Source organism: Phocoena sinus, chromosome 9 (assembly GCF_008692025.1).
Source record: "Phocoena sinus isolate mPhoSin1 chromosome 9, mPhoSin1.pri, whole genome shotgun sequence".
Classification (NCBI taxonomy): Eukaryota; Metazoa; Chordata; class Mammalia; order Artiodactyla; family Phocoenidae; genus Phocoena; species Phocoena sinus.
In genome coordinates this window covers 82,411,377-82,427,392 of record NC_045771.1, presented here as the reverse complement: position 1 = coordinate 82,427,392, position 16,016 = coordinate 82,411,377, and positions in this window count along the sequence as shown.

Below are 16,016 nucleotides of genomic sequence, written 5' to 3'. Positions count from 1 at the left end.
TTCTTTAAAATGAGAGGTGAGAAAATACATGCTTTTTCATTTTTTGGTGGCTAAATTTTTGCTTATGATACATATGTATTTCCTAATCCTTCTAAAATCTTTTCCTACCCACTTTAAATTTCTTCTACCTTCCTAAATCTACTAAGGAATAAGATGAACAGATCCAGTGTTATACTGGTAAACTAACTCTTATAAAGAAAATAGGAAAGAAGGAAGGGGAGGAAGGAAAGGAAGGAAGGGAGGGAGGGAGAGATAGAGAGAAAGAGGAAGGAAGGAAGGAAGGAAGATAGAAAGAAAGAAAGAAACAAAGAAAGAAAGAAAGAGAAAGAAGGAGGGAAAGAAAGAGAGAAAGAAAGATAGGAAGAGAGAAACAGAAAGAGAGAAAGGAAGAAAAGATAGATCCTGGAATATAACATTTACCACTTTTTCAATGTTAATATTCCCACTCTGACTGATTTCAAGCTGGCTTAAAACCAGAATACAGAATTTCTAAATATTTAACAGTAGGCTGTCATTAGCTTAAATGAGCCAGCTCCAGCACATCACTGTTTCAAATTATCTCTGAAAACAAAGTTTCAGACATATTTGCTAGTCAATTATCTTATGAGGTATATGCTAGTAAAGGATTGGTCTTTGATGAGTCAAAATCAGCCTTGGGAATGTAATATGCCTTTGCAGTGAGCACAACCATGTAGAAACATGTAAGGTTATAAACATGTAACCTCACCTCTAAGCATATGTCTGTAAGCAGCCATAATATCCTTAGGTTTAATGTTTAAGATTCAGATTAAGTGAAAGAAACTGAATAATTCTAACTTTCTCACTCCATGCATCTAATGCCTTTTTTCAATTCTTCTTTGGTGGGTTAAAAATCTTTTAATTATACTGATACACATCATGAAACATGGATGGGTTACCAGGATGAACTGATTGATGGAAAGACTGAAGAAGCAAGAAAAACTACAATCCTGCAGCCTGTGGAACGAAAAACAGATTCTCAGAAAGACAGACAAAATGAAAAGGCAGAGTACTATATACCAGATAAAGGAACAAGATAAAACCCCAGAAAAACAATGAAAAGAAGTGGAGATAGGCAATCCTCCAGAAAAAGAATTCAGAATGATAGTGAAGATGATCCAGGACCTCAGAAAAAGAATGGAGGCAAAGATCGAGAAGATGCAAGAAATGCTTAACAAAGACCTAGAAGAATTAAAGAACAAACACCTAGAAGAATTAAAGAACAAACAAACAAAGATGAATAATACAATAACTGAAATGAAAACTACTCTAGAAGGAACCAATAGCAGAATAACTAAGGCAGAAGAAAAGATAAGTGACTTGGAAGACAGAATGGTGGAATTCACTGCTGTGGAACAGAGTAAAGTAAAAAGAATGAAAAGAAATGAAGACAGCCTAAGGGACCCGTGAGACAACATTAAATGCACCAACATTCAGATTATAGGGGTCCCAGAAGGAGAAGAGAGACAGAAAGGACCCAAGAAAATATTTGAAAAGATTATAGTTGAAAACTTCCCTAACATGAGAAACAAAATAGCTGCTTAAGTCCAGGAAGAACAGAGAGTCCTAAGCAGGATAAACCCAAAGAGAAAAACACCGAGACACATAGTAATCAAACTGACAAAAATTAAAGACAAAGAAAAATTATTAAAACCAACAAGGGAAAAACAACACATAACATACAAGGAAACTCCCATAAGATTAACAGCTGATTTCTGAGCAGAAACTCTACAAGCCAGAAGGGAGTGGCATGATATATTTAAAGTGATGAAAGGGAAGAACGTACAACCAAGATTAGTCTACCTGGCAAGGATCTCATTAAGATTCGACAGAGAAATCAAAAGCTTTACAGGCAAGCAAAAGCTAAGAGAATTCAGCACCACCAAACCAGCTCTACAACAAATGCTAAAGAAACTTCTGTAAGTGGGAAACACAAGAGAAGAAAAAGACCTACAAAAACAAACCCAAAACAATTAAGAAAACAGTAATAGAGACATACATATCGATAATTACCTTAAATGTGAATGGATTAAATGCACCAACCAAAGGACACAGGCTCGCTGAATGGATACAAAATCAAGACCCATATATATGCTGTCTACAAGAGACCCACTTCGACCTAAGGACACACACAGATGCAAGTGAAAAAGATATTCCATGCAAATGGAAATCAAAAGAAAGCTGGAGTAGCAATATTCATATCAGGCAAAGTAGACTTTAAACTAAAGAATGTTACAAGAGACAAGGAACGACACTACGTAATGATCAAGGAATCAAGAAGAAGATATAACAATTATAAATGTATATGGACCCAATATAGGAGAACCTCAATACATAAGGAAAATGCTAACATCTATAAAGAGGAAAATAACAGTAACACAATAATAGTGGGGACTTTAACCCCTCACTTACACGAATGGACAGATAAACCAGAGAGAAAATTAATAAGGAAACACAGCTTTAAATGACACAATAGACCTGATAGATTTAATTGATATTTGTAGGACATTCCATCTGAAAACAGCAGATTACACTTTCTTCTCAAGTGCACTCGGAACATTCTCCAGGATAGATCACATCTTGGGTCACAAAAAAGCCTCGGTAAATTTAAGAAAATTGTAATCATATCAAGCATCTCTTCTGATCACAACACTATGAGATTAGAAATCAAATACATGGGAAAAAAACGTAAAAAACACAAACACATGGAGGCTAAACAATATGTTACTAAATAACCAAGAAATCACTGAAGAAATCAAAGAGGAAGTCAAAAAATACCTAGAGATAAATGACAATGAAAACATGACAATCCAAAACCTATGGGATGCAGCAAAAGCAGTTGTAAGAGGGAAGTTTATAGCTATACAAACCTAACTCAAGAAACAAGAAAAATCTCAAATAAACAATTTAACGTTACACCTAAAGGAACTAGAGAAAGAAGAACAAGCAAAACCCAAAGTTAGCAGAAGGAAAGAAATCATAAAGATCAGAGCAGAAATAAATGAAATAGAAACAAAGAAAACAATAGCAAAGATCAATAAAACTAAAAGCTGGTTCTTTGAGAAGATAAACAAAATTGATAAACCATTAGCCAGACTCATCAAGAAAAAAAGGGAGAGGACTCAAATCAATAAAATTAGAAATGAAAAAGCAGAAGTTACAACAGACACTGCAGAAATACAAAGCATCTTAAGAGACTACTACAAGCAACTCTATGCCAATAAAATGGACAACCTGGAAGAAATGGACAAATTCTTAGAAAGGTATAACCTTCCAAGACTGAACCAGGAAGAAATAGAAAATATGAACAGACCAATCACAAGGAATGAAATTGAAACTGTGCTTAAAAATCTTCCAACAAACAAACGCTTCCCTGGTGGCGCAGTGGTTGAGAGTCCGCCTGCCAATGCAGGGGACACGGGTTCGTGCCCCAGTCCAGGAAGATCCCATATGCCGCAGAGTGGCTGGACCCGTGAGCCATGGCCGCTGAACCTGCACGTCCAGAGCCTGTGCTCTGCAACAGGAGAGGCCACGACAGTGAGAGGCCCGCGTACCGCAAAAAACAAACAAAAAAAAAATCTTCCAACAAACAAGTCCAGGACCAGATGGCTTGACAGGTGAATTCTATCAAACATTTAGAGGAGAGCTAACACCCATCCTTCTCAGACTCTTCCAAAAAATTGCACAGGAAGGAAAACTCCCAAACTCGTTCTATGAGGCCACCATCACCCGGATACCAAAACCAGACAAAGATACTACAAAAAAAGAAAATTACAGACCAATATGAATGAATATTGATGAATATACTGATGAATATAAATGCACAAGTCATCAAAAAAATACTAGCAAACAGAATCAACAGCATATTAAAAGGATCATACACCATGATCAAGTGGGATTTATCCCAGGGATGCAAGGATTCTTCAATATATGCAAATCAATCAATGTGATACACCATATTTACAAATTGAAAAATAAAAACCATATGATCATCTCAGTAGATGCAGACAAAGCTTTTGACAAAATTCAACACCTATTTATGATAAAAACTCTCCAAAAAGGGGATACAGAGGGAACCTGCCTAAACATAATAAAGACCATATATGGCAAACTCACAGCAAACATCATTCTCAATGGTGAAAAACTGAAAGCATTTCCCCTAAGATCAGGAAAAAGACAAGGATGTCCAGACTTGCCACTATTATTCAACATAATTTTGGAAGTCCTAGCCATGGCAAGCGGAGAGGAAAAAGAAATAAAAGGAATACAAATTGGAAAAGAAGTAGTAAAACTGTCACTGTTTGCAGATGACATGATACTATACATAGAGGATCCTAAAGATGCCACCAGAAAACTACTAGAGCTAATCAATGAATTTGGTAAACTTGCAGGTTACAAAATTAATGCACAGAAATCTCTTGCATTCCTATACACTAACAACAAAAGATCAGAAAGAGAAATTAAGGAAACAGTCCCATTCACCATTGCAACAAAAAGAATAAAATACTTAGGAATAAACCTACCTAAGGAGGTAAAAGACCTGTACTCAGAAAGCTATAAGACACTGATGAAAGAATTCAAAGATGACACAAACAGATGGAGAGATATACCATGTTCTTGGATTGGAAAGAATCAATATTGTGAAAATGACTATACTACCCAAAGCAATCTACAGATTCAATGCAATCCCTATCAAATTACCAATGACATTTTTTGTAGAACTAGAACAAAAAAATCTTAAAATTTGTATGGAGACACAAAACACCCCAAATCACCAAAGCAATCTTGAGGGAAAAAAAAAAAAACAAAAAACAGAGCTGGGGGAATCAGACTCCTGGATTTTAGAATATACTACAAAGCTACAGTAATCAAGACAATATGGTACTGGCACAAAAACAGAGATACAGATCAATGGAACAGGATAGAAAGCCCAGAGATAAACCCACATAGCTATGGTCACCTTATCTTTGATAAAGGAGGCAGGAATATACAATGGAGAAAAGACAGCCTCTTCAGTAAGTGGTGCTGGGAAGCTGGACAGCTACATGTAAAAGAATGAAATTAGAACACTTCTTAACAACATACACAAAAATAAACTCAAAATGGATTAGAGACCTAAATGTAAGACGAGACACTATAAAACTCTTAGAGGAAAACATAAGCAGAACACTCTATGACATCAATCACAGCAAGATCCTTTTAGACCCACCTCCTAGAGAAATGGAAATAAAAACAAAAATAAAGAAATGGGACCTAATGAAACTTAAAAGCAAGACCAAAAGACAACCCTCAGAATGGGAGAAAATATTCACAAACGAATCAATGGACAAAGGATTAATCTCCAAAATATATAAGCAGCTCATGCAGCTCAATATTAAAAAAACAAGCAGCCCAATCCAAAAATGGGCAAAAGACCTAAATAGACATTTCTTCAAAGAAGACATACAGATGGCCAAGAGGTACATGAAAAGCTGCCCAATATCACTAATTATTGAAGAAATGCAAATCAAAACTACAATGAGGTATCATCTCACACCAGTTAGAATGGGGATCATCAGAAAATCTACAAACAACAAAGGCTGGAGAGGGTGTGCAGAAAAGGGAACCTTCTTGCATTGTTGGTGGGAATGTAAATTGGTACAGCCACTATGGAGAACAGTATGGAGGTTCCTTAAAAAACTAAAAATAGAATTACCATATGACCCAGCAATCCTGCTGCTGGGCATATACCCAGAGACAACCATAATTCAAAAGGACACATGCACCCCAATGTTCATTGCAGCACCATTTACAATAGTCAGGTCATGGAAGCAACCTAAATGCCCATTGACAGATGAATGAATAAGGAGGATGTGGTACATATATATAATGGAATATTATTCAGCCATAAAAAGGAACAAAATTGGGTCATTTGTATAGATGTGGATGGACCTAGAGCCTGTCATACAGAGTCTGACATAGTAATGCCTGTATGTGGAATCTAGAAAAATGGTAGAGATGAACCAGTTTGCATGGCAGAAATAGAGATCCAGATGTAGAGAATAAATGTATGGACACCAAAGGGGGACAGTGGGGGGGGGGGTGGTTTTGGTGGGTGTGAATTGGAAAATAAAAAACAAAAAAAATTTTTAAAAAGACTGGATAGTTACTTATCGAGACTTCCTCCTTTCTACTCTTTTACTGTGTTCTGTTTATGTTGAAATCAGAGTTAAAAAGCATAGTTATAAATTAGTATGATTTAAGGTTTTTACTATCTTCTGTATTTTGAAAATTGATATTAATTCTGTGCTTTTTATTATGGAGTCAGTTTGCTGCATGCAGATAGTTTCAGGAATTTTGATTCATAATTCTTTGGGGATTATATTTGCAGGAAATGGTGTCTAGCCAGTTACATCATTGTCTCTTTAGCCAATCTAGACTTAAATTGGACAAATTTAATTCATTTCATGAAGCATGACTTAGTTTCTTTCTTCTCCTCTATCTGCCCTAAGAGGGACCTCTGAACAGGCAGGTATGGGTTCAAAGACAAAGATTAATCAGGGGACATTTTATAGCAGTTCTGTTTATTTTACTTCATTTAAGGTTAAGCTTTATTTATCATTAGCTTCTTTGACTTCTTTCTACATTTAAGATAAAAAGGTTTCTTCCTATTTTTCCTTCTAAGCTTCAAGATATTATTTTACTTATTTTAATGTCTAAAGGGGTATGCCAAGTATTAATATACTTAAAGAATTTCTTACGTAAAATTTTCTCTATAGTTATTTTAGTGACTTGTGTTTTCTTTATTTATAATGAAATATATTTTGCTCATGAAACTTTTTTTTTTTTTGTACAAATTGAGAAGCAGTAATAAGCCCTTGTTTTCAGTCAGAATTTCTTAACTGGGTTCCATGGACGAGTTTTACAAGCCTTTAAACTTGAATATAAAAGTATATGTATGTATAAATGTGTGCGTTGTTCTAGAGAGAGACACCATAACTTTCATCAGACTTGCAACAGGTCGTGAGTCACCTCTCCCCCAATTAAGAACTTTCACGTACTTTTTGTATAATGTGTGGCATTGGTTCTTTTACTTACCAAGTACCATACTTGGCATCATAAAAGATGCAAAGATCTTTATTGAATGTCTTCACTAGATTACAATGTGTGAGATGCCCTATATTTTTTTCAACAGCCTCGAAGAGTTGTTATTGTTGTTGTTAAAAAACAGTCTGCGTTTACAGTGAATTTCATGCTGAAGATATTTCCTGCAATATTTATTGTATGGTTGAATTCATTTTTAATTACTTTGAGCTTTTTATTTTTAGACCTTAATTTTGTTATAACTCAGGCGCACATTGTTAGCAGTTTGGCTTTAAGAATGTTCTATTTTTGTAATGAGATTTTGTTGTTTTATCTCAGAAGCAGATAAAATTCTGGCAGTATATTCTATTTAGAAATGTTTTTTAAGTTTTCATATCTCATTCAACATTCTAAATTGAAAGATCTGCCTTATGATTAAAAACAAACTACAATCTAATAATAGTGGCTAAATCCTAAGAGAAATTCTATTTCCCATGATATATTGTAACACAAAAATTTCAACTACAGTAATGGTGAATTCTATTGTTTGTGTATATTTCAGATGTAGCACTTTATCTTCACACATAGTACCACTGCCTTATTTTAGGGCTAAATTCTCTTATCTGGATGAAAGTAGGATCCTAATTGGCTTCATGGTCACTGCTTTCTCCATTCACCAATCTCACCTTTGTGTTTTCTCCACACATATTCTAAAATCACTCACACTTATCAGACATATCGGATCCTATCACCCTTCTCTTGTAATTCCTCTTTAGATCCTCCTTGATTGGAAGATGAAGTTCATATTCCTTAGGATGGTACACATAGATCTTCATACTTTTTCCCTAATAGCCCACTGTTTTTCTGACCCTGAGTCTATATTATTTAAGCCATTTCAAGTTGGATATTCTATTATTTATAGCTAGAAAGTTTTTATCTGGCTTATTCAACTTTGTTTTCCAACAACTAGCACAAGGCTTGGCCATGAAGTTGATAAATAGATATCTGGAGACACAGGTGATCTTTTCTGGGTAATTTTTTAACACACTCAAATATAAGTAATAGCTAGTCAGTAATACATTAAATAAACTTTTAGGAATATTATAAGACCTATCTTAAAATATGCAGGTGTTTTTGTGTGTCTGTTTGCTCACTTTCAAGAAAATGGACGTTATAACCTGTGCAGGTATCATTCCTGCACAGTGAATAAATTGAACTATAGAATTTCTGAGGTTACTTCTGGTTTGGAAATACTTTTTTGCAAAGAGAGGAACGTATATCTCCCTGTAGAGATGTGTGTATTATGTAAATACACATATAAACATAAAAGCTGATATGGCTTATGGATAATAGCAAAGACTATTTGCCACAGTCTTTGGGAGTAGATTCATAAGTCACAAGCTGGTAATCATTTCCAGTCAGGATTAATTGGTTTGCCTCTTTTAGCAAGCCTAATATAGTTTACCAAGAGAATTATGAAGGTTACAATACTACTCAACTACAAATCTAAAAAGTCACATCTTGCTGGAGAATGTGTTTATTCTGTCTATTATATTTTATTATAAGCATTCTCCTTTGCTGGATTTTGCATTTTTTTCTCTCAGTTTTATTGAGGTATAATTGATATACAGCACTGTATAAGGTGTACGACATAATGATTTGACTTACATACATCAGGAAGTGATTATCATGGTAAGTTTAGTGAATATCATCTCATGTAGATACAAAATTAAACAAATAGAAAAAATATTTTTCTTGTGACGAGAACTGAGAATTTTCTCTTAACTTCCATATATAACATACAGCAGTGTTAACTGTATTTATCATGTTGTGCATTACATCCCTAGTACTTATTTTTCTTATAAATGGAAGTTTGTACCTTTTGACTACCTTCATTCAACTACCTCCCTCCCCCCACCTCTGTTAACCACAAATCTGATCTTTTTCTGAGTCTGTTTCTTTGTTTTTAAAGTATAATTGACCTATTATAACACTGTTTTAGTTCCTGGTACACAATGTAATGATTCAATATTTCCATACATTTCAAAATGATCACCATGTTAAGTCTAGTTATGATCTGTCACCATACAGAGATATTACATAATTATTGACTATATTCCCCACACTGTACATTTTATACCTGTGACAATTTATTTTGCAACTGGAAGTTTGTACCCCTTAGTCTGCCTCATATATTTCTTTCCTTACCCTATCTCCCTCCCCTCTAGCTATGACTTGTTTGTTCTCCATATCTACAACTCTGTTTCTATTTTGTTTGTTCATTTGTTTTGTTTTGTAGGTTTCACATGCAAGTGAAATCATACAGTATTTGTCTTTCTCTGACATTTCACTTAGCATAATACCCTCTAGGCCCATGCATATTGCTGCAAATGGTAAGATGTCATTCTTTTTTATGGCTGAGTAATATTCCATTGTATGTATATATCACATCATCTTTATCCATTCATCTATTGATGGGTCACTTAGATTGCTTTCATATCTTGGCCATTGCAAATAATGTTGCAGTGAACATAGGGTTGCATATATGTTTTCAAATTAGTGTTTTCATTTTCTTCGTATGAGTATATTTTCTTTATTAATCAAGAATTTGGATGGCAGAAATCCATGTGTTAATATGTTAGATTTTTTTTTTCACCATGGTACAAACTAAAATGATCTCTCTCAAAGGTGCAAGATTTAGCAGAGAAGACTGACTCAGAATAGGTAGGTGAGGTTCATGTTGAGCCAAAAATGAAGAACAATACATTTTAACACTTTAAAATGCTGATATAACACCTTAAAATTACTGATGTTACAGCTTAGTCTTATGCAATATTTTTCTGATTTATAAAAGTATTTGAACATATATTTGTGGAATGTGAAAGAAAGTTCTATGGTCACATATCCTGGGGTGGGGGGAGGGGCTAAGAACTAATTTACTGAGTGACCAGGAACATATTTGTGCTTAAAATAATAAACTATAGGGTTTGACTATAAAATACTTGATTAAAAGCTCCAAAGCAGACAGTTTTAATGAAGCTCCAATATAAGTGAGAATATTTTATTTGTGAGGGTTATTTGTGGAAAAATTTATAGTATTAAATACTAATCACTTGACAAAGTAACATAGGCTTCTCAGATTACTTCCCTTTAAATTTTACAACTACTTTTTGTGATACCTAACATATATACAAATGTATAAAATAATACTCCCATAACCCCCAGATACCTGTAACACAATCTCAATAATTATCAACTAATGCCCACTTTTGTTTCAACTTACTTACACTTAATCTTCTCCATTAAATTATTCTGAAGCAAAAATCACATAGTCAAATATCCTATCTTTCACCCATAATATGAAGTTCTTAAGTTAATGTATCCGATTCTCCAAAATTTTTTCTCATGGCTATTTTTTGTCTTATTTGAGGAATATTGCCCTACCCCCAAGATTGTCTCATATTTTTTTTCTAAAATTTAGTTATTTTATTTATTTTGCCATTTAATTGGCATACCAGTTGCCCTATATAATTTATTGAAATATTATCCTTTTACCGTGCTCTGTATTGCTACTTTGACATAAGTAATAGATCCATATGTTGTGGATATTAACTGGACTCTTTATTTTATTCTCTTGTCTATTTGTCTTTCATGCCCCTATACTACACTGTTTTAATTATTGTATTTTATATTAAGTCTTTATTTGGGGAAAAGCAAGTCCTCACACCTTGATTTGCCTTCATCAAATCTATTGACAAGGTTGTTCCTAATACTCCCTTAGGATTCTTTATTTTTGAAGGGTTGCAGGACCTAGTGATGTTCCTTTTTCATTCGTGACATTGGTAAAGTGTGCCTTAACTCTTTATCAGCTTACTCAGAGTAATATAGGTTTTATTATTATTTTCAAATAACCAGCTTTGGGCCTTACTTTCATATGTTTTCTTTCCATTTCATTAATTTCATTTTTTATCTTATTTCATTTTTAAAAATGTCTTTGAGTTTGTTTTGCTGTTTGTTTTCTGTCTTCAGATGAAATGCAGTTTTAAATAACATGCAGGGAAAAGAAGTTTTGAGGAAATAGGTAATATTTTTAAATGAATGGTGACAAAAATACTACATATTAAATTTTGCGAGGTGCAATTAAAATAGTACTTAGGGGAGAATATATAGGCTTCAATTTCATTTTAACTGCATCTCACAGTTGCATTGTTTAAAACTATCCTCTATTCTCTTAACTTCTAAAGATATAGGGAATGCTCCAGATAACTGATTGTTTTGATCTCTAGCATAATTATTGATATTTAAGATCACAGATAATACTCAGCATGATTTCAACCCACTGAAATCTGTTGAGGCTTGTTGTATAGCTCCTAATATACGATCAGATTTTATGAATCTTCATGTGTGCTGGAAAAAAAGGTATATTCATTAATCACTGAGTGTAGTGTTTACGTATTTTGTACATCAATCTGGTCAAGTTTTAGTTTCAGTTATTTTATTTTTAATTTCTAGATATATTTCATATATTTGCAAATATTCTCTGTTAGTTTTATAGTATCCAGTACTCTATCCAAATTTCAAACTTGGTTTATATCTCTTGAACTTAATAGGCATGATTATTTTACAATTTATAATTCAACATTTCTGTAGTTACTTTGTTTTTGTTTCCGCTTTTTGTGGTTTTGCTACTTCTTGGTTATGATATATTTTCTCATGTGCTTGGTTATATTTAATCACGGAGTGTTTACTGGATTGAAAAATTGCTAGAAATAATTGGAGGTCTAGGATACTATTACCTTCCCAGAGAGAGAATTTCAATTTCCTTCTACTAGGCACTTGGGAGCATTATCAGTACTACACCACTTTAATCCAATTTGGGTTATTTTTTTTGGATTAAGAATATTCAAATTGTCTTATGATGGTTTTATATAGGTAATGTAAAACTTCTTGACTGCGAAGTTAAGCAATGGGTGGAACTTTCTATAACTTTTTAACAAATGGCTATTTTAATTCAAATATCTTTCATTGTGTTAGCTCAGTTATACAAAGAGCTATCTATAAAGCATCACAATGTTACTGAGGGCGTGGATATCAATACCTACTTGGCTGTTTAAACTCCACTTGTTTGAAATCAAACAGCATAGTCCATACAAATCAATTCTATCACATCATTGATTTTCTCTTTCTTTTTATATTAGCAAAGTTTATGAGGTATTGTAAGTCTGTCTTTCCTGCTTGGAAAATGTCATAACTTCTGTCTTCAGTAATCATACACATTTTTCATCTTCACATTCAAGATATGTCCTATGCTCAAATATGTTACATGTCTGCCATGAGCTTCATTTTTCCCGACACTAAATCTAGCCTTCAGCTTCACTGCCTTCTCAACATTCCCCAGAATATATTATATTCTTTCCAGGGTAATTTTATACCTTCTCCCTGAAAAGCTTTTCTTCTTCTGTGTACATTTTTTTTTAAATCTGTTCTTGGGCTTCCCTAGTGGCACAGTGGTTGAGAGTCCGCCTGCCGATGCAGGGGACATGGGTTCCTGCCCCGGTCTGGGAAGATCCCACATGCCGCAGAGCAGCTGGGCCCGTGAGCCATGGCTGCTGAGCCTGTGCATCCCGAGCCTGTGCTCCGCAGCGGGAGAGGCCACAACAGTGAGAGGCCCGCGTACTGCAAAAAAAAAAATCTATTCTTAAAGAACTACATTATTATTTTCCTCCTCTATTTATAGAGAATTTACTGCCTATCTCAGCCCAAATAAATTTACCTTATTTTCAACCTCAAAGTTAAATAACAATTACACTATTGTTTGACACTGTGTAGTATTTATTTAAATTGTTCTAAGTGTATATCTTCTCTTCCAGTGAGACTGTATACTTTTAAGGAAACAAGTTTGTCAGATATTTTTTAAAACCTTATATGGTGCTGTGTACATAAGAAAACCTTCATGAATATTCAGTTAAATAGAGAAAGGTATACTATGATGAGAATCAACAGAGTTACTAAGAATCCAAACTAAAAAATAGCAAAAAGGCCTTAAAAATTATTAACATTGATATATTTACCTTGCTTCAAAATTAATGACTAACAGCTATAATAATTTCTCCTTATTTTGATGATGGAAATTCCAGTGTATTAAATAACTGTTTTATTGTTGCCTTTCATTGGCAAAATATAAGGATAACTCCTGTGAGAGTTCCCAAATACTTCTATGTTTATGACTAGTTCAGACTACCTTAGAATTATATTTCATCACTTAAGCACTTACTGTAGTTGTAGTTGTTTTTGTGGAAGAAGTTGGCTGCGTTGTGGTCCAAGGAAACACATGAATTATGACTGTTGTAGTGGCTGACAGCTGACTAGTTTTATTCCCACCTAATTCATCAGTAAGTTCAGTAAGTAGCTGGAAAGTTATAGGGTCCTGAATCCCTTGAAAAACATCACACTGGAAATTTTGAGTGATGGCCAGATAAGGAGGATCAACGCCTAGTCTCCAAAGTGTGAATTGATTATTTATGTTTCCTGAAAATGATGAGGTAATAAAACAGAAATAAGACTATATCACATGTTATTTCTATTGTCTTGTTGAAATTCTTATTTCAAAATACGTTCCATGATAATATATTTTCAACAGTTATAAAATATCTCATATAGAGTATCTTTTAAAATAGCATAAAAGTGAATTATTTGAAATTATGTCTTACCTCCTACAATTGAATAGCTCAGCTAGCTGTTCCTGTGAAGAATCTTTGTCTGAACAGTTGAGCAGAATAAAAGGAATCTTAATAGTAGAATAAATCTGAGTTTCCAAATGTGGTGGATTACGTACAGGAGGCTCATTATGCATATTCTATTACACAAGAATATTATCTATTTTAGATTATGTCTTAAAAATCTTGCCATATCTAATCAATTGATTGTTGAATTTTTATTATTCTTTATTTTCACAATATTGCTCAAGTATACTTTTACAATTTTTCTTAATTATTTTATATTTGAAGACAATATTTAAGTGTTTCATCATGGAAACTTTGTTGTTTGGAGTTACCTATCTATCTATCTATCTATATATATATAGTCCATGTTCTCTTTTTAATTTATGAACAAGGAATCACTTTTTAATAAATGTCTATAACCTACACAGTATTGCTAGGACAAATACTCATGACAGTCATGAGATTATTGAGTTTTACAATCATATTGAAAACTAACCATTATCTACTCTAGTCCCTTCCCTTTAATCCAGAAGATATATGTCATCAAGTCTCCTATTGAGCAATACCTCAAAAGGGGTACTCACTATATAAAAGGAAGCATACTTCACCATTGAAAAGCTTTACTTGTTAGAAATATTCATTTTTATTGATCTCAGGGGTTTGTTTTTTTTGTCTGCAAATTCAACCTGTTATTTCTAGTTTTTGTTCTGAGGAAACTCAAAATCTAGTAGAGCATGTGGCTTAAATCTCAAATATGTGGGAGATTCCAGCAATTAGATTGAAAGAGGAACTACATTATCTCTGGGAATGTTTGAATTCTAAGGTTCTTTGACTCAGTAATCTAGGATAGAAAGTATCTGATAAACTTCTTGCCATTATCACCCCCTCCTTCTTGCTGCTAACAGACATTGCCATTTTATCCAGTCTCCTGGAGAATATAAACATAGTCTCAAAAGATATTATCAAAGTATCCCTCAATGAAGACGCTACCGATTTATCAGAATAGAATGTGAAACGAAACGAATTTATGTCCTTGATTTAGGAAAATGAAGTGCCTAATTTCACTTAGGCTCTCCTTCCTTTCCTTAGTAATATTTCTTGAATATCCTTGGGCTCCTTAACTTTGAACAGTCCCTTAGAAACCACCTGAGAGTGCAGAGCAAATCCACTGTCTTTTCTTTTTTTTTTTTTTCCTCTCCAGTGCAATGCAGTTTGGTTTGTTGGATTGCCCACTGGAGGCCATAAAGGGGTACTTGCTAATATTTAAGCCCTATTTCACTAATTAAATACTGATTTCTTTAAGATTAAAGCTGCTATAACCATATTTCCCTGAAAATGAATTATCCTTAGTCTCCCTCTCTCCCTCCAAATATAGTCCAAGAAAGGGAAGATATTATCTGTTCTTTCACAATTTCTCTGTAGCTGCTTTTGTAATAATAATAACCACAACTAATATATATTGAATGCATAATACATGCTAGATTCTAATTTACCTACATTAGTATATATTCAACAACCCCATGAAAAATGCAGTAGTATTATTCTAAAACAGAAACTGAAAAGAGATAAAATACCTCAGACAGCTATAAAGTGTGTAGGTACCAGAATTCAAAAACAAGATTTTAACCTGTGTGCTATACTGTCTATTTAAGACTGCTTTCTACTTAATCATAATCAGTTTACTCTATTATGACACTAGCCTACTCTTTTATGTGTTCTTATAAAACATCTCTTCTATTTAAAAGATATTTGGAATGATTTTAATGCATTTAAATGGGACATTTCTTTATCTTTTAAATGATGGGTCAGTTTATATGCACTCTTAAAGCATTTCTAGTTCTAAGAAACAGTGGATTGTGTGTTTTATAACTTCTTCATATATGAGCTGAAATTTTCATAAAATCCCAAATAGGTTTTCTTTGCTATTCAAATATTATTTTTAATTAGGCAAACATTTAAACTGAAACATTATTTATAAAACACATTTGAAATACAAATATGTGTCTACATATCTTTATGAAAAGAAAAATCATTGCCTAGTAGTCTACCTAACTTTTCATTTTTTTGTGTTAGTTTATTTTTTCCATTTTTGTGGAAAGGAAAAATAATACATATACAGATATATTTGGGAAAAAATGCCTGTAAAAGACCAGATATAGAAAAGATATTGAAGGCACAAACAGAAAACGCTGCAGAAATGGATAATCAATACAT